We start from the raw sequence: 5708 nt of genomic DNA, 5'->3' as shown, positions 1-5708 counted from the left end.
AATTTGCTCTGTAAATCTTCACCCAAATAAAATAAATAAATAAACACACACACACACAAAGTTGGAATTAGAAGTACCATTTGACCCAGCAATCCCATTACTAGGTGTATATCCTAAAGAAGTGAGAGCTAGGACAAGAACAGATATATGCACATCTATGTTCATCGTAGCACTATTTACAATAGCAAAAAGATGTAAACAACCTAGGCATGCAGCAACAAAAGAACAAGTAACCAAACTGTGGTGCATACACACAACAACACTATGCAACACTAAAGAATAATGTAGAATCTGTAAAACACCACATAAAGTGGATGAACTTGGAGGACATTGTGCTGAGTGAAATAAGTCAATTCCAGAATGACAAATATTGTATTAGTTCATTATTGTAAAAAATCACAAAAAGGTTTATATATGGAAGGAAACTTTTATTGTTGGTTACCAGGGGTGCAAGGGGAGGGAAGGGAACACTGCAAAAATAAGAAATAATTTTTTTAAAAAAAAGGTCAAGGAAAGGTTTATATATGGAAGGAAGCTTTCTTTGTCAGTTACCAGGAATGGGAAAAGAGGGGATGGAACACTGCTAGACAGGTAGAGACAAGTATTGATTTGGGTGAAGGGAAGAGCAATGTACCAAAAGTGAGTGATCAACATGGTGGCACTGAGGAAGAAGAAGACATAGAAAGGTACATGGGAGGTACAGACAACAAAGATGAACACTTCTGCATGTACAGTACTGTGTTGTCAGTGATTGCAAGAATTCATCTATTGGTGAATAAACAGGTAGACAGGCTGAATGATCAGGTATGTCTAGGCAGGGGAGAGTATGCTCATAACCATGTAAAAGGTTGGCAGACTAAGTTTCTACATGTGTATTTGTATGTGCTGTAAGAATGTCTGGGTGTATAGTACAGTTGACAAGGGGCAAGGTAGTGGTGGCTTCTTGGCCACAGCCAATCACTCTGAAGAAGCAAGTAGTTGGACGTAGTCTTGGGACCATGGTCCCAAGGGACATCAAGCTCAATTAGCATAATATACTAAACAAAAACTTTGTTCTCCATTCTATTTCCTACTCTGGCAAGTAGCAACTGGGGTCTTAAAAGTTTGCAAGCAGAAGCTCTGGTAAAATGATGGAATAGGCAGACAAACTCCACAGACCCTCTTCAACAAAGAAAAGGAGAACCAATCAACACAGATACAGAAAATAATCCTGGAGCCCTGAGCTTTGAAAGGAACAATACAGAAGTGGACTAAACTCTGATTAGTAGAAGAACCTGTATGAAAACAAAAAAGGAGCTGTGGGGTGTCAGTGATCCTGACAGCAGGGACAGCTTAGATATTGATGAGTGGGGTTAGGACCTAAGAATTAATCTAAAAATCGGCCCTGCTAGCCAGGGATGCACAGAGGACTGTATTGGTGGCTGGTGAATTAAAGGGGAAGCAATGAAGAAGGAGACAGGCTGAGTTGTGGACTTTGCCTGTCTGGAGGGTGCAGCCATTTTGAATGTTTATAAATGGTTTGACCATTCTGGATATTTAAGGTGACAGCATTTTCTCAGATTCCAGGGACCTAAGAATAGTCTCCACTTGCCCGAGACTGCAATGACATACCAGGCACTGAGGACTGGAAAGGTGTGATATTCCCTTTGTTACTCTTATACCCCTCACCCACTTGGTGAATGGTGGTGCTGCCATACCTCACTCTCACTTACCTTCTGGGGGTCACAGGAATTCCATCCTAGTCTGTGTGCTCTGACGGAGCCTGGGTGCTCTGCCCCACCCTGCCCAGATTTTTTTTTTTCCTTTCTGTGATAGTTGGAGCTATGTGTCAACTTGGCAGGACCAAAATTCTGTGTGGTTTAAGCAGTTGTGATGTGGGTTATTCCCAGGATGGGATCGGATGTATATGTTTTGAGCAACCAATCCATTGAAAAGGAGTTTCCCCAGGAGTGTCACCTGCTTCCAATATATTTATGGTCATCCTGGGAAAAGAGACACTCTTCTGTGGATCGGGATCCTGTCATGCTGCCTACAACTGTCCATGAGCAAACAATCCACCATTCGGCCTAGAGATCTTGGATTTGTCATTCCTTGGAGTCAACAGCCAGTATACTGCCTGCCAACCTTGAGCTCATCAGCCCTTGCAGCTGCATGAGTCAGGAAAATCCCCCAGCTTGATGCTTGATCTAAGAACTTGGGACTTGCCAGCTTCTGTAAGTGTGTGAGCCATTCTCCTAAGATAAATTTCTCTTTCTCTATATGTATATATGAGCTTTACTAGTTTTATTTCTCTAGAGAACCCAGCCTAACACATTTTATTTATTTACTTATTTTTAGTTTGTTTTTGTCGGTTTTAAAATTATTACTATTATTATTATTATCATCCTTTTTACTATTATTTTTTCTTCTTCTGTTCCCAGGTTCTAGTTTTCAGCTTTTTCTCTCTTTCCTGTTCCTGGTTCCCATATTTCTCTTTATCATGGTTAAGCCCACTCCTTGTTTTTCTTTTTGCATTTTTCCCATTTTTTTTCTTCACTATTCTCCTTCTCTACCTCTTTCTCTTATTGCCCCCTCCGCAGATATTGGTTTTATTGTTGTTGTTTTCCTTTCCTTTTCTTTTTTTGGTGATTGTTCCTGTGTGTTTATGCAGTGTGTTTTTGTCTGCTTGTTTTCACTTTTTTGATGGTTTTTCAATTGTTGTTTTTATCTAACTGAGTGGGAGACAGCAACCATGGCCATACAATGCATCCACACCCACACCTCCTCAGCTGTACTGACTAAGAGCCACCAATTCCTTCTCCACCAACTGGCCAATGATAAATGACCAAGAAAAGCCTGACTCACCCTTAACTGCTCTTCACAAACAGTTAGCAGAGATGTAAATACAACAACATCACAATATTTTGGAGACAACAGACCATCACAGTCCACCCAAAAAAGCAAGATAAAGCAGTAGAAACAAGGGAGCAGGATACAGACCCAGAACACATGCCTGAAGAAACAGCAGCATTGGAACTCCCTGATAAGGAATTCAAAAGAATTATATTTAGGTACCTTCAAAGGATTGAGAGACAGAGCAAAGAAAACACTGACAAAATTAAGGAAAACACAGATAAAACTCTAGAACAATTTCAGAAGAAAAGACAGGAACAAAATGACAAAATAAATGAAAAATTAGAAATGATACAAAATCTACAGATAGAAATCCAGAAGATTAATGCTAAATTTTCAGAAATAGATAACACATTGACAGGGCAAAGGAGTAGAATCAAGTCACTGGAAAATAGAATTAATGAGATTGAAGACAAATACCTGAATCCTTCTTTGGAAAGGGATCAGAAAAAAGATCAAAACAAAGTGAAGGAAGCCTAAGGTAGGACATCATCAAAAGGAATAACCTACATGCAATCAGAATTCCAGAACAGGAAGAGAAAAATAAAACCACTGAGAAAATTGTCCAAAATTTGTTGGAAGAGAACTGCCTTGATATAATGAAAGATGAGAATATATTCATTCAGGAAGTCCAACAAACCCCAAACAGGATAGACCCCAAAAGAAAATCACCAAGACATATCATCATCAAACTCACCAAAACCAAAGACAAAGAAAGAATCCTGAAAGCAGCAAGTGAAAAATGAAAAGCTACTTACAGAGGACAATCAATAAGAATAAGCTCTGATTTCTCAGCAGAAACCATTCAAGCAAGAAGGCAATGGGATGGTATATATAAAACCCTGAAAGAGAAAAATTTCCAACTAAGAATTATATACCTGGCAATATTGTCCCTCAAATATGGTGATGATATTAGGACATTTCCAGATAAGCATAAATTAAGGGAATTTGTTAAAACCAGACCAACCTTACAAGAGATACTAAAGGAAGTCCTTTGAACAGACAACAAATAAGAGTAAACAACAAATGTCCATTGATACACAAGATGACATAACCCAGAAACCAACACAGCTATGGAAGTATCCAAAGTAAAATAAGCTTACAAGATTGTAAACAGGCAATCAGAGACATCAATTGGCAAATGAGAACAACTACAAACCAAAAAGAGGGAAAATACTGTGTAGTTACAGAACTTCTAAATAGTGAGGAAGTCAAGAGAGTTGCAAGATAGAATGGACTGTCCTAAACTTGGGGAGAAAATTATAAATCACAGGGTAACCTCAAAGAAAACTGACAAGCCTTCACATCACAATAAAAAGGAGGACAAGCACAAATATTTAGCAAATACTAAAATGATAGCAACAAAGAAAATGATAACATGATTCATAAACATAATGAGCTCAGTATAGAAAATTATACAGAACAAAGAAAACAACAACACCATGAAAAAACACATAACAAAATAAAAACAACAAATTCATACTTGTTGATAATTACACTGAATGTCAATGGATTAAATGCACTACTCAAGAGTTGGAGAGTTGCAGACTGGATAAGAAAACATAATCCATCCATATGCTGTCTACAAGAGAAACATGTTAGAGGCAAACACAAAAATAGACTTAAAACCAAAGGTTGGAAAAAGACATATCAAGCAAATGGAAACCAAAAAAGAGAAGGAACGACAATCTTAATTTCTGATCAAATTGACTTTAAGACAAAAACTATGATCACCATAAGAGAAAGGAAGGATATTATACAATGATTAAAGGATCAATTGAACAAGAAGATATAACCATAATAAATATCTATGGACTCAATCAAAGGGTCTCAAAATGTATGAATCAGACTTCAACAGAACTGAAAAGGCCAACAGATGGCTCCACAGTCATAGTAGGAGATTTTAATACAGCACTTTCAATGAAAGATAGAACTGGGAAGAAACTCAACAAAGACACAGAAGAGCTAAACAATACAATCCACCAACTTGACCTTATATACATCTACAGATCACTTCACACAAAACAGCACAATACTCATTCTTTTCCAGTGCACATGGAACATTCTCCATGATAGAACATACATTAGGACATAAAGCAAGCCTTAATAAATTTAAAAACATTGAAATAGAGCAAAGCATCTTCTCACATCACAATGCTATAAAATTAGAAATCAACAATAGGAAGATCAACAGAAAAAGAGCAAACACGTGGAAGCTGAACAACACTCCTTAAGAATGACTCGGAAATAGAAGAAATAAAAAATGAAATTCATAAATTCCTTGAATCAAACAAGAATGAAAACACAACATACCAAAATCTTTGAGACACAGCAAAGCAGTGATCAGAGGCCAATTTATAGCAATTAATGCAAACATCAAAAAAGAAGAAAGAGTCTAAATCAACACTTTAAACCAACATCTCCAACAATTAGAAAAAGAACAGCAAGAAAGGCCTACAGTCACCAGAAGAAAGGAAACAATAAAGATTTCAGTAGAAATCAATGAAACAGAAAATAGAAAGATAGTAGAAAAAAATCCACAAGACTAAAAGTTAGTTTTTTGAAAAGATTAATAAAATTGACAAACCACTGGCAAGTTTAACAAAGGAAAAGGGGGAGAGAATACAAATAAGAAACAAAATGGGTGACATCATAACAGAACCAACTGAAATAACAAGGATATCAGGATACTATGTAGAACTGTACTACAAAATATTCGAAAATCTGGAAGAAATGAGTAGATTTCTAGAAACACACTACCTACCTAAACTATCACAGACTGAGGTAGAAAAGTTGAACAGACCCATTACAAAAGA

Source organism: Orycteropus afer, unplaced genomic scaffold (genome assembly GCF_000298275.1).
Source record: "Orycteropus afer afer isolate SDZICR_OR568_19922 unplaced genomic scaffold, OryAfe1.0 scaffold00112, whole genome shotgun sequence".
NCBI classification, from domain to species: Eukaryota; Metazoa; Chordata; class Mammalia; order Tubulidentata; family Orycteropodidae; genus Orycteropus; species Orycteropus afer.
Note: the sequence above shows the minus strand (reverse complement) of the source record.